The sequence below is a fragment of the Antechinus flavipes genome, chromosome 2 (assembly GCF_016432865.1).
Source record: "Antechinus flavipes isolate AdamAnt ecotype Samford, QLD, Australia chromosome 2, AdamAnt_v2, whole genome shotgun sequence".
In the NCBI taxonomy this organism is placed as follows: Eukaryota; Metazoa; Chordata; class Mammalia; order Dasyuromorphia; family Dasyuridae; genus Antechinus; species Antechinus flavipes.
In genome coordinates this window covers 303,109,256-303,130,686 of record NC_067399.1, presented here as the reverse complement: position 1 = coordinate 303,130,686, position 21,431 = coordinate 303,109,256, and positions in this window count along the sequence as shown.

The window sequence follows — 21,431 nt, the reverse complement described above, 5'->3', positions numbered from 1 at the left end:
GGATGCAGCCAAAGCGGTAAAGGGGAAATTTCATGTCTCTAGAGGCCTACTTGCATAAAATAGAGAAAGAGAAGGTCAATGAATTGGGCTTGCAACTAAAAATGCTAGAAAAGGAACAAATTAAAAACCCCCAGTCAAACACTAAACTTGAAATTCTAAAAATAAAAGGAGAGATCAATAAAATTGAAAGTAAAAAAAAAAAACTATTGAATTAATTAATAAAGCTAAGAGTTGGTTCTATGAAAAAAAAAACAAACGACAAAATAGACAAACCCTTAGTAAATCTGATTTAAAAAAAAGGAAAGAGGAAAATCAAATTGTTAGTACTAAAAATGAAAAGGGATAACTCCCCACTAATGAAGAGGAAATTAGAGCAATAATTAGGAGTTACTTTGCCCAACTTTATGCCACTAAATTCAACAACTTAAATGAAATGGAAGAATACCTTCAAAAATATAGCTTGCCCACCCAAACTAACAGAGGAAGAAGTAAATATCCTAAACAGTCCCATCTCAGAAAAAGAAATAGAACAAGCTATTAACCAACTCCCTAAGAAAAAATCCCCAGGACCAGATGAATTTACATGTGAATTCTACCAAACATTTAAAGAACAATTAACTCCAATGCTATATAAACTATTTGAAAAAATAGGGATTGAAGGAGTCCTACCAAACTCCTTTTACGACATGGTACTGATACCTAAACTAGGTAGGCTGAAAACAGAGAAAGAAAATTATAGACAAATCTCCCTAATGAATATTGATGCTAAAATCTTAAATAAAATATTAGCAAAAAGATTACAGAAAATCATCCCCAGAATGATACACTATGACCAAGTAGGATTTATACCAGGAATGCAAGGCTGGTTCAATATTAGGAAAACTATCAATATAATTGGCCATATTAATAAGCAACCAAACAAAAACCATATGATCATCTCAATAGATGCAGAAAAAGCATTTGATAAAATCCAACATCCATTCCTAATAAAAACACTTTATAGGAATAAATGGACTTTTCCCTAAAATAGTCAGGAACATATATTTAAAACCATCAGTAAGCATCATATGCATTGGGAAAAAACTGGAACATTTTCCAGTAAGATCTGGAGTGAAGCAAGATTGACCACTATTACCATTATTATTCAATATTGTATTAGAAACACTAGCCTCTGCAATAAGAGTTGAGAAAGAAATTATAGGAATAAGAGTAGGCAATGAGGAAACCAAAGTATCACTCTTTGCAGATGATATGATGGTATACCTAGAAAACACCAGAGATTCTACTAAAAAGCTATTAGAAATAATTCATAACTTAGCAAAGTAGCAGGATACAAAATAAATCCCCATAAATCCTCAGCATTTTTATACATCACCAACAAAATCCAACAGCAAGAGATACAAAGAGAAATTCCATTCAAAATAACTGTTGACAGCATAAAATATTTGGGAATCTATCTACCAAAGGAAAGTCAGGAATTATATGAGCAAAATTACAAAAAACTTTCCACACAAATAAAGTCAGACTTAAATAATTGGAAAAATATTAAGTGCTCTTGGATAGGCCAAGTGAATATAATAAAGATGACAATAATCCCTAAACTAATCTATTTATTTAGTGCTATACCAATCAGATTTCCAAGAAAATATTTTAATGATCTAGAAAATATAACAACAAAAATCATGTGGAACAATAAAAGGTCGAGAATTTCAAGGGAATTAATGAAAAAAAAATCAAATGAAGATGGCCTAGATGTACCTGATCTAAAACTATATTATAAAGCAGCAGTCACCAAAACCATTTGGTATTGGCTAAGAAATAGATTAGTTGATCAGTGGAATAGGTTAGGTTCACAAGACAAAATAATCCACTACAGCAATCTAGTGTTTGACAAACCCAGAGATCCTAACTTTTGGGATAAGAATTCATTATTTGATAAAAACTGTTGGGATAACTGGAAATTAGTATGGCAGAAATTAGGCATGGACCCACACTTAACACCGTATACCAAGATAAGATCAAAATGTGTCCATGATTTAGGCATAAAGAACGAGATTATAAATAAATTAGAGGAACATAGTTTATCTAACTCAGATTTGTGGAGGAGAAATTTGTGACCAAGGATGAACTAGAGACCATTACTGATCACAAAATAGAAAATTTTGATTACATCAAATTCAAAAGCCTTTGTACAAACAAAACTAATGCAAACAAGATTAGAAGGGAAACAACAAACTGGGAAAACATCTTCACAGTTAAAGGTTCTGATAAAGGCCTCATTTCAAAAATATATAGAGATTTGACTCTAATTTATAAGAAATCAAGCCATTCTCCAATTGATAAATGGTCAAAGGATATGAACAATTTTCAGATGATGAAATTGAAACTATTTCCACTCATATGAAAGTGTTCCAAATCCCTATTGATCAGAGAAATGCAAATTAAGACAACTCTGAGATACCACTACACACCTGTCAGATTGGCTAAAATGACAGGAAAAAATAATGATGAATGTTGGAGGGGATGCGGGAAAACTGGGACACTGATGCATTGTTGGTGGAGTTGTGAATGAATCCAACCATTCTGGAGAGCAATCTGGAATTATGCCCAAAAAGTTATCAAACTATGCATACCCTTTGATCCAGCAATGTTACTTCTGGGCTTATATCCCAAAGAAATACTAAAGAAGGGAAAGGAACCTGTATGTGCCAAAATGTTTGTGGCAGCCCTGTTTGTAGTGGCTAGAAACTGAAAAATGAATGGATGCCCATCAATTGGAGAATGGTTGGGTAAATTGTGATATATGAATGTTATGGGATTTTATTGTTCTGTAAGAAATGACCAGCAAGATGAATACAGAAAGGCTTGGAGAGAGTTATATGAACTGATGCTTAGTGAAATGAGCAGAACCAGATCATTATATACTTCAACAACGATACTGTATGAGAATGTAGTCTGATGGAAGTGGATTTCTTTGACAAGGAGATCTAACTCAGTTTCAATTGATCAATGATGGACAGAAGCAGTTACACTCAAAGAAAGAACATTGGGAAATGAAAGTAAACTATTTGCATTGTTGTTTTTCTTCCCGGGTTATTTTTACCTTCTGAATCCAATTCTCCCTGTACAACAAGAGAACTGTTCGGTTCTGCATACATATATTGTATCTAGGATATATTGCAACATATTTAACATATATAGGACTGCTTGCCATCTAGGGGAGGGGGTGGAAGGAGGGAGGGGGAGAATCCGAATAGAAGTGAGTGACAGGGATAATGTTGTAAACAATTACCCTGGCATGGGTTCTGTCAATAAAAAGTTATTAGAAAATTAAAAAATAAATTAATTAAAAATTAAAAAAAGAAAAGAAAATTAGAATTGGGCAAGGGGAAGACAGTGAAGCTATAAAAGAACAATAAATAACAAAATGAACTATAGAGAATGAAAATAATAAAATAGAAATGAAACATAAGAAAAACAACAGATCAACAAGAGAAAATTAAGAACAGTTGGACAATGTGAAAGGCATGACCAAAAACAGAGCTTGTAAGTCAGGAAGCAAACCAAAAAAAAAAAAAAAAAAAAAGTTTTGGAGTGATAGAACATGAGGAGAAATGAATATTAAAAAAAAAAAATCCACCAATCACCACCTCAAAGAGATCCTTTGTGGAAAACATACATAAGTATTACTACTAAATTTCAAAACCCCCAAGTTATAGAGAAAATTTTTGCAAGAAACAAACTAAATTTAACTATGCTTGAGCTACAATTAGAATTGTACAAGATTTATCAGCAGCCACAATAAAAGGACATTCAATGAACTCGGAGATTTTCGGGAATTTGTCTCACTTTAACCTAAACTTAATAGAAAATTTAGCATTTAAGAGCCAATATCAAAGATTAGTTTCAAGGAACTCAAGATGGAGAAATTTTTTATGGTTTTTACATGGAAATGTTTATGTTTTATGATTGGTACCAATAATTGGTTATTTCAAAAGAAAGATTGGTACAGAGATAAGGTAAAAATAGGAATTATGTTTTCTAAATGAGATGCAAAGGAAGAATCAGCAGGGGCATTAGAGAAGGGAGGAATGCTGGTAGTTGTGAAAATCTACTTATATAGGGAATGGGTTAAATAAGAGACTACACACACACACACAAACACATACACACATACTACATATGCACATATATGAAGTATTTAACATCCCCCAAAATCTATAAAGAAATGAGGATAAGATGGGGAATAGAAGTGCAGAGTTATGATAGAGGGACAAGGTGTATAGAATAATGGGAAAGGGATAAAGAGGTAGAAAAAGCTGGCATAAAATAAGAAGGGTGTTTAGAAGAACAGAGTAGAATAAAATATGTAGATTAATGGAAATGACATAAAGAAGGAAGAAGACAGTGGGGAAAGGAGATAAGGGAACAATCTAGGATTGGGAAAAGGTTAAATAATAGAAGGCAAGTTAAAGAGCGGAATTAAAGGAGAAGAGTTATGTGGGATAGGAAATGAGAGATATAGACAAATACTACAACAAGCATCAGGGATAGAATTAATTAGAAAAAAATTGGGTTAGTAATCATTGTTCTTAGACAAAGCTAAACATAAAGATTCAATCAAGAGAGAAAGCTGTATTATACATCAACCATATCAATATTTCTTTAGATGAATATTTGTATATGGGTAAATGTGTATGTGTGTGGGGTATATATGTGCGTAGGTTTATGTATATATTTGGACCTGTGCTTGGTATGAATATATATACAAAATTTTGGAAAATTTGGAAAACAGAAAGAAAACACAGAAGATGACAAACTCCTTAGGAGGCTTCCAGACAATAGTCTGGATGAGAAATAGTGAATTTGAACTAGGGTGGTAGCTATCGTAAGTAGAAAGAAAATGGAAGTAGAATCTATAAGACAATAATTGAGTAGATGGGATCAGAGTAGGGAAAAAGATATAATCAGAGATGATTCCAAAAGTCATAACTTGGAGGACAATGCTGCCCACAATGCAAACAAGGGAGTTACTCAGCAGAAAAAAGATTAGGGATGAAAATGACCATCTCTACTTTAGAAATATTGAGTTTGAGATCCCAATGATATGTATATCGATGGAAATATTCAGAAAAGATTTGACAAGTCAGATGTGTCAGGAGAGAGGTTGAGGAGTGAGGGGAACTGAGAAAAAGAGCAAAATCAAAAGCAGAGACTTGACTTATGGGTTAAGAGATGTATGACTGATGTAATGTGATTTTGTAGTCCCCCAGACCTTGGGAGGCTTCTTTTCTAATGGGTCTGTTGTCCTGGGTCTTCTGGCTTTGGAATCTGCCTAAGGAAACTCTCAATCTATCTGATTAGCCAGATATCCTTAGCCAAATAGCTTTTGGCCTCAGGGAACTCCCACAAATCAGACTCCTGAGACAATAGTGAATAAGACTATTTCTCAGTTCATTGATGACTGATGATCTAGTCAGTGATAATCAAATTTTGGATACCAACCTCAATTTATCTGGAGATTACTCCCTAGCCTTACTCTTGGGCCATAGAATTAATATATCTCTGATTGAAAGCTGTACAAGTGTATCTCCTTGCTTCAATTTCTTTACAGGATTCCCTTAGAATTCAGTCTGCTCAGGAATAGTGTCACATTACTTTCAATAAACTTTGCCCCCTTGAGTAGGAGATGGATTGAAGCCTGCAAATTCTTTTGAGACAACTTTCAATAGTCTGGGACTTTGGGGTTCTCCCCTTCCCAACTTCAACATAAGAATCCAATAAAAGATAATTAGAAAAATGACCATAAAGATGGGGAAGAAGAGAATAAATTCATGAATTCAGTGGTAAACAATATTTTAAAAAAAGTTATCAAATGGGAGTAATCTGTACTGTGGTCATTATAGGCTTATTCTAACTACTTAGGTTTGAGTTCTTAAAAGACTCTTTGAGGCCATAGAATATAACTTAAAAACACATATTCACACATTAGTAATTAGGAATCAAAAGAATAAATTATATACTACAAATATTCACTGAAAAAGAAATAAAGGTTAGTTTTCTCTAAATCCACAATCATTAGTCTAAGTAAATCCTAGAGAGCATCTTGAATGAAATATGAACTTAATTGTCTCAGATCAGATCAACAAACTCAGATAAAATATTCCAGGAGTATTTTATCAACATTCTCAATCAAAATCAAAATCTCAACAATCACACAAAACCAATCAACTTGGCCTTTTCTCCACAATCATGAAAGCTCTGTAGGATTCTTTTGACCACCCATCACCCCAATTCCATCTCCCAATTAAGCCTTTTATACATAAAGATGTTAGGGATGTTGAATACTCTCACAGCGGATGGACTATACTAAGGAATTTGGGGGAAGAAAGAGACTCAACATACAGTCTCAATAGCTGTGAGACAGAGCTGATTGTACCTAATGAATGTCAAACTCTTACCAGAATGGTGGTTCAGTAATAAGACTTCTCTCTGTAGGTAGGAAGAACAATTGAAAGAGTGATAAAGACAAGTTATAAAGAAGGCAAAACCTTGGGAGCCTTGTATCCAAGACAGAAGAGCAATGAACCAGTGAGAGATTGAGAATAAGAAATGGTTTGTTTTTTGTTTTCTTTTTTTTTTTCACCTATTTTATGTTTTTGTGTGTGTGTATCCAGCATGATAAATGTGGAAATATATATAGAAGAATTAAACATATTTAATATATATATCGAATTGCTTGTTGTCTAGAGGAGGGAGGAGGGGAAAGGGAGGGAGAAAAATTTGGAATATAAGGTTTTGCAAGGGTGAATGTTGAAAATTATCTTTGCATGTAATTTGAAAATAAAAAGATATTATTAAAAGACAGAATAAGCAGTGGTAGAAGGAGAAATTGGAGAGAGCCACTGATGAATCTCTCTTGGAACTTCTAAAACTCAATATTTCCAAAGCAAAGCTGATTATTTTCCTCCCAAACTTTTTCCCTGCTGTTAAACTTCACTGTTTTCTTTCTGAGCAGGATTATCAGTCACAGTGTAATGACTTTTAGAGTCATCTTTGACTCTTTCCTTTTCCCTATCCTGATCATATCCAATCTCTTGAATGGAAGACAATCAAGAAAAGAACAACTAGAATAATAGAATTTGTTCAACAGTGCAAAATATTGAAGAAAAACTAAGGAGATAAATATTGTAAGACAGGGCCAATGGATTTAGCAATTAAGAAATCAGTGATAACCTTTCAGACAATGGTTTCAGAAGAGACAGTTGGAGCCTGAAGCCAGGTTGCCAGAAGTTGATAAATGAATCATTACATTTATTATGTATCACTATTCTGTCCATTGTGGGACAGGAATTTTGTCTAAATTCCATATCTCTTCTGGCACAATGACCTGCAAATAGTTAGCACTTAGAAAATGTTTGTTAAATGGAATGGAATTGACTTTATCACACTTTCTTTTTTTTTTTTATTTTTTTTTATTTTAAATTTTTTATTTAATAATTACATTATATTGACACTCATTTCTGTTCCGATTTTTTTTTCCCCTCCCTCCCTCCACCCCCTCCCCTAGATGGCAAGCAGTCCTTTATATGTTGGATATGTTGCAGTATATCCTAGATACAATATATGTTTGCAGAACCGAACAGTTCTCTTGTTGCGTAGGGAGAATTGGATTCAGAAGGTATAAATAATCCGGGAAGAGAAACAAAAATGCAGATAGTTCACATTCGTTTCCCAGTGTTCTTTCTTTGGGTGTAGCTGCTTTTGTCCGTCATTTATCCATTGAAACTCAGGTCTCTTTGTCAAAGAAATCCACTTCCATCAAAATATGTCCTCATACAATACCGTTGTCGAAGTGTATAATGATCTCCTGGTTCTGCTCATTTCACTTAGCATCAGTTCATGTAGGTCTCTCCAAGCCTCTCTGTATTCATCCTGCTGGTCATTTCTTACAGAACAATAATATTCCATAACATTCATATACCACAATTTACCCAGCCATTCTCCAATTGATGGGCATCCATTCATTTTCCAGTTTCTAGCCACTACAAACAGGGCTGCTACAAACATTTTGGCACATACAGGTCCCTTTCCCTTCTTTAGTATTTCTTTGGGATATAAGCCCAATAGAAACACTGCTGGATCAAAGGATATGCACATTTTGATAATTTTTTGGGCATAATTCCAGATTGCTCTCCAGAATGGTTGGATTCGTTCACAACTCCACCAACAATGTATTAGTGTCCCAGTTTTCCCGCATCCCCTCCAACATTCATCATTATTTTTTCCTGTCATCTTAGCCAATCTGACAGGTGTGTAGTGGTATCTCAGAGTTGTCTTAATTTGCATTTCTCTGATCAATAGTGATTTGGAACACTCTTTCATGTGAGTGGTAATAGTTTCAATTTCTTCATCTGAAAATTGTCTGTTCATATCCTTTGACCATTTATCAATTGGAGAATGGCTTGGTTTCTTATAAATTAGGGTCAGTTCTCTATATATTTTGGAAATGAGGCCTTTATCAGAACCTTTAACTGTGAAGATGTTTTCCCAGTTTGTTGCTTCCCTTCTAATCTTGTTTGCATTAGTTTTGTTTGTACAAAGGCTTTTTAATTTGATGTAATCAAAATTTTCTATTTTGTGATCAGTAATGGTCTCTAGTTCATCTTTGGTCACAAATTTCTTTCTCCTCCACAAGTCTGAGAGATAAACTATCCTATGTTCCTCTAATTTATTTATAATCTCGTTCTTTATGCCTAGGTCATAGACCCATTTTGATCTTATCTTGGTATATGGTGTTAAGTGTGGGTCCATGCCTAATTTCTGCCATACTAATTTCCAATTATCCCAGCAGTTTTTATCAAATAATGAATTCTTTTCCCAGAAGTTAGGGGCTTTGGGTTTGTCAAACACTAGATTGCTATAATTGACCATTCTGTCTTGTGAGCCTAGCCTTTTCCACTGATCCACTAATCTATTTCTTAGCCAATACCAAATGGTTTTGGTGACTGCTGCTTTATAATATAATTTTAGATCAGGTACAGCTAGGCCACCTTCATTTGATTTTTTTTTTCATTAATTCCCTTGAGATTCTCGACTTTTTATTGTTCCATATGAATTTTGTTGTTATTTTTTCTAGATCAATAAAATATTTTCTTGGAAGTCTGATTGGTATAGCACTAAATAAATAGATTAGTTTAGGGAGTATTGTCATCTTTATTATGTTCGCTCGGCCGATCCAAGAGCACTTAATATTTTTCCAATTATTTAAGTCTGACTTTATTTGTGTGGAGACTTTTTTATAATTTTGCTCATATAATTCCTGACTTTCCTTTGGTAGATAGATTCCCGAATATTTTATGGTATCAACAGTTATTCTGAATGGAATTTCTCTTTGTATCTCTTGCTGTTGGGTTTTGTTGGTGATGTATAAAAATGCTGAGGATTTATGGGGATTTATTTTGTAGCCAGCTACTTTGCTAAAATTATGAATTATTTCCAATAGCTTTTTGGTAGAATCTCTGGGGTTCTCTAGGTATACCATCATATCATCTGCAAAGAGTGATAGTTTGGTTTCCTCATTGCCTACTCTAATTCCTTTTATATCTTTCTCGACTCTTATTGCCGAGGCTAGTGTTTCTAATACGATATTAAATAATAATGGTGATAGTGGGCAACCTTGCTTCACTCCAGATCTTACTGGGAAAGGTTCCAGTTTTTCCCCATTGCATATGATGCTTACTGATGGTTTTAAATATATGCTCCTGACTATTTTAAGGAAAAGTCCATTTATTCCTATGCTCTCAAGTGTTTTTATTAGGAATGGATGTTGGATTTTATCAAATGCTTTTTCTGCATCTATTGAGATGATCATGTGGTTTTTGTTTGTTTGGTTATTGATATAGTCAATTATGCTAATAGTTTTCCTAATATTGAACCAGCCCTGCATTCCTGGTATAAATCCTACTTGGTCATAGTGTATTATCCTGGTGACAATTTTCTGTAATCTTTTTGCTAATATTTTATTTAAGATTTTAGCATCAATATTCATTAGGGAGATTGGTCTATAATTTTCTTTCTCTGTTTTCAGCCTACCTGGTTTAGGTATCAGTACCATATCTGTGTCATAAAAGGAGTTTGGTAGGACTCCTTCAATCCCTATTTTTTCAAATAGTTTATATAACATTGGAGTTAATTGTTCTTTAAATGTTTGGTAGAATTCACATGTAAATCCATCTGGTCCTGGGGATTTTTTCTTAGGGAGTTGATTGATAGTTTGTTCTATTTCTTTTTCTGAGATGGGACTGTTTAGGATATTTACTTCTTCCTCTGTTAGTCTGGGCAAGCTATATTTTTGGAGGTATTTTTCTATTTCATTTAAGTTGTCGAATTTATTGGCATAAAGTTGGGCAAAGTAATTCCTAATTATTGCTCTAATTTCCTCTTCGTTAGTGGTGAGTTCTCCCTTTTCATTTTTAAGACTAACAATTTGATTTTCCTCTTTCCTTTTTTTAATCAGATTTACTAAGGGTTTGTCTATTTTGTTGGTTTTTTCATAGAACCAACTCTTAGTTTTATTAATCAATTCAATAGTTTTTTTTACTTTCAATTTTATTGATCTCACCTTTTACTTTTAGAATTTCAAGTTTAGTGTTTGACTGGGGGTTTTTAATTTGTTCCTTTTCTAGCATTTTTAATTGCAAACCCAATTCATTGACCTTTTCTTTCTCTATTTTATACAAATAGGCCTCTAGAGATATGAAATTTCCCCTTATTACCGCTTTGGCTGCATCCCATACATTTTGGTATGATGTCTCATTATTATCGTTTTCTTGGGTGAAGTTATTAATTATGTCTATGATTTGCTGTTTTACCCAATCATTCTTTAGTATGAGATTATTTAGTTTCCAATTATTTTTTGGTCTACTTCCCCCTGCTTTTTTGTTGAATGTAATTTTCATTGCATCGTGGTCTGAAAAGGATGCATTTACTATTTCTGCCTTACTACATTTGAGTTTGAGGTTTTTATGTCCTAATATATGGTCAATTTTTGTATAGGTTCCATGAACTGCTGAAAAGAAAGTGTATTCCTTTCTGTCTCCATTGCATTTTCTCCAGAGATCTATCATATCTAGCTTTTCTAGTATTCTGTTTACCTCTTTGACTTCTTTCTTATTTATTTTCTGGTTTGATTTATCTAATTCTGAGAGTGCAAGGTTAAGATCTCCCACTATTATAGTTTTACTGTCTATTTCTTCTTGCAGCTCTCTTAGTTTCTCTTTTAAGAATTTAGATGCTACCCCACTTGGTGCATATATGTTTAATATAGATAGTGCTTCATTATCCATGCTACCCTTTAGCAAGATATAGTGTCCTTCCTTATCTCTTTTAATTAGGTCAATTTTTGCTTTAGCTTGATCTGAGATCAGGATGGCTACCCCTGCTTTTTTGACTTCACCTGAAGCATAGTAGATTTTGCTCCAACCTTTTACCTTTAACCTGCATGTATCTCCCCGCTTCAGGTGTGTTTCCTGTAAACAACATATTGTAGGATTCTGGCTTTTAATCCATTCTGCTAACCGCTTCCTCTTTATGGGGGAGTTTACCCCGTTCACGTTTATGGTTAGAATGACCAATTCTGTATTACTTGCCATCTTGTTAACCCCGGTTTATGCTTTCCTCCCTTCTTTCCCCTTTCCCCCCCTTCCCAGTATTAAGCTTGTGAGCACCCCTTGCTTCTCACAGCCCTCCCTTTTTAGTGTCCCTCCCCCCGCCTTTGAGTTCCTCCCCCTATCTTACCCCTTTCCCTCCCAGTTCCCGTATTCCCTTCCGCTTAGCTTATTCCTTCCCTTTCCACTTTTCCCTTCTCACTTTTCAATGAGATGGGAGAAGTTTCACCATAGATTGAATATGTCTTAAGATTTTTCACTTAAAGCCAATTCTGAAGGCAGTAAGATACCCACTATATTCATCCCCCTCCATTCTTTCTCTCAGATATAATAGGTTTCCTATGCCTCTTCATGAGATGTACTACCCCCACTTTACCCTTTTTCTGGTACAATGTCCTTTCCACATCAATTTCTAGAACAAGGTATACATGTATTCTTTATACATCTATATAGTCAAAATATAGTTCCCAAGATTAATCTTTACCTTTTTAGATTTCTCTTGAGTTCTATATTTGTAGATCAAACTTTTTGTTAAGTTCTGGTTTTTTCATCAGAAATAGATGAAATTCGCTTACTTCGTTGAATGTCCATCTTCTTCCCTGGAAAAAGATGCTCATTCTCGCTGGGTAAGTTATTTTTGGTTGTATACCAAGTTCCTTAGCCTTTCGGAATATCATATTCCAGGCCCTTCGATCTTTTAATGTGGATGCTGCCAGATCCTGGGTGATCCTTATTGTGGCTCCTTGATACTTGAATTGGGTTTTTCTAGCCGCTTGCAATATTTTTTCTTTCATCTGAGGGTTCTGGCATTTGGCCACTATATTCCTTGGTGTTTTGATTTTAGGATCCCTTTCAGTGGGTGATCGATGAATCCTTTCAATGTTTATTTTTTCCTCTGTTCCTATGACTTCTGGGCAGTTCTCTTTGATAATTTCCTGGAAGACAGTGTCCAGGCTCTTTTTTTCATCATGTTTTTCTGGGAGTCCAATGATTCTCAGATTGTCTCTCCTGGATCTGTTTTCCAGGTCTGTTGTCTTCCCCAGAAGGTATTTCACATTTTTCTCCATTGTTTGATTTTTTTTGGATTTGCTTGACTGATTCTTCTTGTCTCCTCGAGTCATTCAATTCCACTTGTTCAATTCTGATTTTCAGTGAAGTATTCTCTTCACTCACTTTTTTAAAATCTTTCTCTAATTGTCCAATTGAGTTCTTTTGTTCTGTGGAATTTTTTTCCATTTCGCCAATTTTGTTTTTTAGAGAGCTGTTTTCTGTTTCCAGTTCACTAATCCTATTTTTCAAGGATTTTACTTCTTTATCCACTCTCTCTTTAACTGACTTCTCCAGGCTCTTTTGCCAAGCCTCCCTCTCCTTTTCCCAAGCTTCCTTCTCCTTTTGCCAAGCCTCACTCTGCTTTCCCCATTTTTCTTCTAGCTCCCTTGTGAGAGCCTTTTTAATCACTTCTATGAGGTTCATCTGTGCTGAGGAACAGACGATCTCCTCCTTTGGGGAATCACCTGGGGACTGCCTGTTTTTAGTCTCCTCAGGATTTAGAGTCTGCTCTCTATTTGTATAGAAGCTGTCAAGGGTTAAAGTCCTCTTCAGCTTCTTGCTCATTCTGTCTATTAATCAGAGACAAACTACCAAAGAAAAACAGAAAAAACTGGAGTCTTTCTTTGGGGGGGGCTGGGTGTGTTATCGAGCTTCCTCTACAGACTGCAGGGGGCAGCAGTGAGGCACTAGCAGGACTGTGCTGCGCCTGCGCTCTGAGATCCCAAAGCGTGCTGAGTCACTGAGGGGGAGGGAAGGGGGGGGGGCCAGGTCCTGAGAGACTCCAGCTGTTTGGGGTTGTGTTCTTCAGCCCGGTGTTTTTAGCTTCTCTGCTGGGCTGTTGACTTGCTGCAGGTTCCAAACCTGTAGCGAAGCTCTCCCCGCAGAGACGGCTACGATCACTCCCCACCCCCTCTCAGCTCTGCTCCCGTGCTCTCACTGCCACTGCCCTCAGCCTGCGCCCGATCTAAAACCGCCCCAGCCCTCCAGTAAAGACAGACCTTTCTTGGCGGATCTCAAGGATAGCTTCTCTTGGTAACTATTTGTGGGTTTTTTTCAGTCAAGCATTGATTCAGAGGCTTGTAATGAAGTGGATAGTGAGAGAAAGCGCGGAGCTTATGCAACTGTGAGCCTCCTCTCCGCCATCTTAACCGGAAGTCCTATCACACTTTCTTAATGGATTTTTAGTATGTTGCCTGTGAAAGTTATGCAAGTAATCCTCTTTAAAACACCAAATCTCATATTCAGAATGCAATTATATTTGCATTTAAAAATATTTCCACTTGATATTATTCTGACAAAAGAATAATCTTTCTGCTTAAATTTGACCCAATTAAAAATGTTTACTGTACATTCAATAGTAGTTATCGGCACACTATCATCACCAAATCAATTGAATTTTGCAACTTATTAACGTTAGAAAGAAATAATTATTTAGATCTATAAGTCTTTCCCATTTGGGTTACTCTCTTTGGTGTGTATTTATTTTGTAGTAGAAGTTACTTAGATTGTCAAAGCAAATACATTCAGGTTTCCAAATTTAAACTATCACCTGTTTTCCATTTTTACTTAGTTTAAATGCATTGTTCACTAAATAAGCCAATGCTACTAAACTAGGCATTCATTTGAATATGAACTGCCAAGTCATTTTTGGTTCTTTGTCAGGCATATAGAGCTCAATCATTTTGTGCAGTATGGATTTGGTCTGTTTGAGATGAAAATAAAAGCAATCTAGGGCAGATAGGGTTTTCTCCAGATTTGTTTATTTCTAAATATTAGTTGCTTTATTTACAAGTCATCTGTTTTTATCTCTACTGCACAGGATTCAGAGTCGGAAAGGATTGTTGAGATCATCTGGTGAAATCTTTTTTTTTTTTTTTAAACATATAAGGAAATTGAATCCCAGAGAATGGAAATGATTTACTCAAGATTCATAAAGGGAGTTTACTACTCAGCTAGGATTTGAATTTTCTAAATTCTGGATCCAATCTGCTCTTTTTCCTATGTCATGCTACATCATCTTTTATTCCATGTACATTATTTACCTCTAAAAGATGAATTTAAAAAAAAAAACTGATACTAGAAATTCAGAAACCCTAGAGATAGGCCATGCTATTCTTTTACACTTAAGGGCCTAGTTAGTTAACTTACATTGGGATCTTCTGTTCCTTTGCTTCCCTTCTTATGATTTTTAGAATATGAAAACAGCTTGAAGTTGAGGATTCCTTAAGAATTTCAAAAGAGAGTTGTAAGGACAGTTGGTGACTGGCTAAGACTAGAGTGGAAAGAGGCAAGAAAATGGAATAGTCCCAATTGAAGGGGTATCCCCTGTTGGATAGCAGAGTGGCACTTGTCAGAGAAATATAATTCCTATTAGACAATGAAACTTTTGAAGTCTTGAGCTTTGTCTTGTACCTGATCAAAAAAAGTCTTAGTGACCTTTCTTTGCTTTGTCTGGGAAGCTGAAGAGCAGAGAGAACAAGGTCAAGGGAAAATAAAAAATCCTGGGAGAGATGTTTAGGCCTGGGAATGATGCTGTTGACTGACACTTTGGGACATTTAGGATAAATGAATGGTCATTCAAGGGCTTTTCTTTTTTTCTTTCTATCAGCAAAACTTATTCTTATAATAGCAAGTGAACATTCAGTCCCAGTATTCTCTTTTATAACATGTAGATATTTCCCCAAGTTTCTTAGGAAATATAAACCAAAAAAAGTGATAAAGTTCATTGAAAGATATTCAGATTCTTTTGCAATATAAAATCCTTTGAAAGAGAATTGAAATAGAAACAAAATAACTTTTAGTACCTCTTTAGTTACCTCTTTTTAAGAGGTAGGAAATATCAATGGGAGAACAAATGAGCTAATATATAAGTAAGTAAAATATGACAGAATATAGAAAACTATAAGATTGCATTTTATTTAATATCATGGGCTTTTACTGGACATTACTGATTATTTAACATCCACAGATTTTAATATGGATACTGCAAAGATTATTTTTTTGTTTGTTTTAGTTGAATTAATAGTCCCTTGGATAAATTAACCATAAAGATTAACTTCTTTTTAGGACATTCCTTATTCTGTGCTTCAGTGTAGATTCTTACATTAAATGACTGAGTTAAAGTCCTTTCAATTACTTTAAAAATAAATGCAAAGATCAATGTAAACTGGACTTTGTCTTATGAAGGCTCTGGAATTAAAGAACCTTACTCCATTCTAAAAGGATTTCTTCTTTAGGGAGTAGCTCATTCAGGCTGTTAGTGTGTTTCTATATACAAAAATCAGAATATATATGCAACGCATTTTGTAATATATTTAACACATACTTAATGTTTGCAGGGCATATGTACACATGCATGTGCTCATATACACAAGCATGTGCTTACATATTTATCTATGTATACATATATTGGTTTATGTATAGTTCTACCTCCCTTTCTCTATCTCCATAAAAATTATACTTTGTTTTTTAGAATCTCATTCAATTCAATAAAAATTTAATAAGTATAAGTATTTTAAATCACCTTGATCCTGAAGGGGCTTATATTCTACTGACAAGAAATAATTTATAAATAATTTATGCCCAGATACATAAAGAAAGGTCAATTTAAAGAAGTAAAATGTATGGAGGGAGGACAAAGGATTCCCTTTTTACTTGCATTTTTTAATTACTTACAAGGTTTTGAACTTACAAGGTTTGTTGAAGAAACAACAAACTCTCTCCAATGAGATGGAAGACTATCATTGCTCCATCTGCCCTTGATTGAATTTTTGGGCCTTCTAGACCTCACAATCTGTCCTTCCTCTACCTTTTGTGATTGTCCAGGCCTGTAACTTGATTTATTCATGCATCCTAAGGAATTTTGGGATTTTTATTCTGACCCACTGAGAATCTGTGCTTTGTCATCTGTCTTGAAGCTGAACTTGTGTGTGTGTGTGTGTGTGTGTGTGTGTGTGTGTGTGAGATTTCCCCCAAAGAGAGTATGAATTCCTTGAAAGCAGCAACTGATTTCTTCTGTTTGTATTCCCAGCCCTTGATACAGTATTTGGAACATAATAAACATTTTTTTCAATCAATTAATAGAGGAATTTGCTTCTGGACTAAGCCTTGAAGAAATCTTAAAGATTTTGAGAGAAAAAGATGAAGATAAAGTATACTTCGAGGTTAAAAGGATTGTTTGTCTAAATGCCCTGTGGTAGCAGTTGGAATATTTGAGTTCAGGCAATAGTGGTAAACTGGTTTTTATATGGGGATGTGAATAAGGCTAGTAAGGTGGTTTGGAGCCAGATTGTGGGTGGGCCTTGAATGTCAGAATGAAGACCTTTCTTCCTAAAAGTGACAGGATGCTACTGAAAATATTTGAAGAGAGGAGTTAAAAATCAAATATATATTTTTAGAAAAAAAAATTTGGTAATGCTGTGGAACATAGACTGGAAGAGAGGAGATTAACAACCATGAGACTAATGGTAAGGCTTTTGTAGTAGTCTAAGTGAAAAATGATATGAACTTAAAATAACATGGTAGCTCTAAGGATAGTGAGAAGGAGGAATACAGAGATGTTGTAGAAGCAGAAACAATAAAACTTAGCAACTACTAATGGGAGAATGAGAGACTGAGCAAAATAAGATTGGTTAGGTGTCTGGGTTATGATGAGGATATTGTCAGTATCCTCAAGGGAATAGAGAAGAGAACTTAGAAGTTTTAGTGAAAAAAATAATCAGTTACTTTTGATATACTGATGTCAGTTCTGTGTGATAAGTTGAATATGAAATGCTGATAATAAGATCGTTATTACAGGTAGAAATTTACAACAGACATCTGGAGATAAGAAACTTGAGTTTAAGAGACAGGATAGGACCAGACTTTGGATCTGGAAATCATCCATTTAATAATCCAAGGCTTAGTCCAGAAGCAAATTCCTTTATTAATTGATTGAAAAAAATGTTAATTGAACACATAGGAGCTGATAAAATAAATGAGAGAGTACAGAAGGGTCAGAACAGAACCTTAAAACCCTCTTGAAAAACAATGATTAAGAAATCCAAAGCAAAACAATAGTAAGCACTTCATCTAGCCATCAGCATCATCACCACCACAAGAAGATTAAACTGAAGCTTGATGATATTGAGAGAAGGACGTCATCAGGGAAACCAATAAGAGAATAGGTTAGTAGGTCTTCCTACTTCCAGTATTTTCACTATCCTAGAGCCCAGGAGTGCCAAAAATCTATAGTGATCTGTTCCTGTGTTTTCCAAAGTGGACTTGAATTCTCTCTGAGAAAAGAAGATAGAATCTAATGATATATTGTTTATAAAATATATTTGAAGTATAAAGATTTAAAATGAATTAATCATCATCATTATTTTAAATATGCTAGAAAAACATAATATTGTAGTCAGTGATGAACTGCAGAAATCCCCATCCAAGGACCCCTAAACCAGAGTCTCTTTATCTAACTTGGACCTTATGACACACTTTTGTAAACACCTAAGGTGCAAGGAAATGTCCCTATCAGCAGACTATTTTCATGCACCCTGGCCCCATATCTGCTAATTATTTCTTTGACCTTTTTATATACTATTGAAAGTGGACATAGACCCATATTTCCATTCCCTTTCTGGACCATCTGTCAGCTGTTTTAAGTGACCTCTAAATATCCCTCTTAAAAACTTTCCTACCCTCAGATATTTTTTTTCTAGATCTCAGTTGGACCTCTCTCTAAATATAGCTTGCTTTTCCTTTGAATTAAAAAAAAAAGTTTTGTGCCTACAAGAAAATTTCTTGAATTCTTTAAAGCTGTCTCTAATCCTTCTGGAGGGCATATCAGCCAAGAACAGTTTTATATCTAAGGTTCTGATTTAAGTTTCATATTTACCCTAATCTTCTGTGCTTACAACTTTGCTGTATCAAAGTTATCTTCATTGTGTTGAATATCTTCTTTTGTCTACTTATACTTTCAGTTTTATTTCTTGGTTTAGGACTTTGTGTCAGGAACATTTTCTATCCATGTCTGTCCACTTGGATTAAGGATTCTATTTCGGCCTAATTTTGATATCCTAGCTTTCAGTTTCCTAGGTGTATCAATACTTGGAGTGCAGTCAAATTTCAGGTTCCTTGAGATTATTTTGGAGGCAAAATGCTGAGGTTTTTCTATTCTCTTGTAGCACTTGTATTAAGAATGCTATAGTCTTTATGATATACTGGGGTATTCCTTATCAGACAGATATAGGGTTTGAGTTTACTTTCGAATATTACTGTCACCCACACAGGAATAGATCATGATAAACTTCAGCTACCCCTGAATAACTTTAAGCAGAGTCCTGGCAATATTCCAGCCTTTTTAATCTCTTCAGAAAAAAGGGGGGAAGAAGGGGTAATTTTTAGTCCCCTTTTCATATCAGTGAAATATTATTTTTAAAAATATGTTAAACTTAGAAATTGCAAGTCAATCAAGGGGCATCAAATAGCTTTTTGTTCTGTTAGTGATTATATTTCACTTTACAGTACAATTAAGTCTTATTCTATCCCACACTCCTTAATACTATCAACATTATTTATTTTGTTATATATATATGTATACACACATACATACATATATGTGATATATACACAGTTTTGGATATATAGAAACTAATGATAACTTTCATTAAATACTGGCAGTGTAACTCCCTTCTTTTCCTTGCTCAGAAAACTTTTAAAATCTCTTTTTCCCTTGGGCAGACATCAAAGGTCTGATCACAACTCCCTTGTCATTTTTCTTTTTTGAAAAAATATAACTTAAGCTATTTCTGAATTATGTGTGCGGAGACAGTGTATATTTTCCACTTTAAAAGCAATTTAAGGTGGGGCTTTTTTGGCCCAGAGGTAAGTCAAAAAATAGCTGAAGCTTAATAGCTAAAACTCCCCCATGTCTGGTCTATATTGAACAAAGTTATTAGCAATCAGAGCTGTTTTCAAATGCTCAGTGCAAAATTGCAAAAGTGTTTAGTGTTAAAAATACTTTGGTGACAATGGAAGTTTCAAGCACAGAGTACTGTTTGTTCTAGTGGAATTTGGCAGAAAGATGAGTAATGAGTTACATTTAATTTTTTTTTTCTTTCTCATGAAGGAAAAAAAAGATAGCATGGAAATGAAATGCATTTTTTTTCCTAATAGAAGTCAAAGTTTTAAGTTTGTACTTGAAAAGTGATACTTTGAGACATCAATTTATCTTTAATGCATATGTAAAGGTATATGCATAGGTATATGTGCATATATAAATGTATATAGTTATATATTATATACATATACACACAAATATGCATATACATGTACATATAAGTGTTGGTGTGTTCTCTTATCAAGTAGTGTCTATTCTCTAGTAGAGCATTAGATAGTGAATTTGACAAAGATACTAAAGTGGTTTGACATTTTTTTCTCCAGCTCATTTTACATATGAGGAAACTGAGGTAAACAGGGTTAAGTGAGTTACTCAGGGTCACACAGTTGGTAAGTATATGAGGCTGTATTTAAACTCACATCTTTCTGATTACAGTCCTGTCATTCTATCTATTGAACCAATTAACTGCCCCAATTGTTTGTTTAATAATAATTTTTTTTTATTTTCAAAATATGAAATTTATTTTCAACATTCACCCAAGCAAAACTTTGTGTTACAATTTATTTTCCATTCTTCTCTCCAACCCCTCCCCTAGATGGCAAGTAATCTATGTTAAACATGTTCAATTCTTCTATACATATTACCAAAATTATCATGCTGCACACACACACACACACACACACACACACACACACAATCAGATCAAAAAGAAAAAAAAAAGAGAATGAAAACAAAATGCAAGCAAACAACGACAAAAAAGAGTGAAAATGCTATGTTGTGAACCACATTCAGTTCCTACAATCCTCTCCCTGGGTGCAGACAGCTCTCTTCACAAGACCATTGAAACTGGCCTCAATCATCTCACTGTTGAGAAAAGTCACATGAATCAGAATTGATCAACATATATAATCTTGCTGTTACCGTGCATAATGATCTCCTGGTTCTGCTCATTTCACTTAGTGTCAGTTCATATAAGTCTCTCCAGGCTTTTCTGAAATCATCCTGCTGATCATTTCTTATAGAACAATAATATTCCATCACATTCATAAACAATAACTTATTCAGCCATTCTCCAACTGGTGGACATTCCACTCTAATTGCCCCAATTGTATACAGGTTTATATTTGCAAAGCACTTAAAAAAATAATAAAAAGATCTATTTTGATTCACATAACAACCCTGTAACATAGGCCCTGCTGATTATTTATTTAGTTCCAGTTTAAAGACAGAGGAAATTGAGAGAGTAAAAGTCCTAATTAATTGTCTTAGAAGTAAGATCTGGATCCAAGTTTTTTCCATTCCAAATTTAGAATGTTATCCATGAGATAGGACAAAGATAAGATGGTCATAATAATCTATGATATATTTCATATATCACTCAGAAACTGAAATTTAAACCAATCTCCTCTAAAAGCAGTTACAATTCAATTCCCTCCTATTCTCTGCTTAATCTCATTTCTCTGAGCTCCATATGGAAACCATATTTGATAGAACCTTTAATTTCCCATGCATATCTGCATATCTTCAGCTTTCTAAATATGATGCAACATAAATTTTCAAGTTGCTCTAAAAAATTTGCAGTTCTAAAAAGTATAACCTCCTTTATCACATTA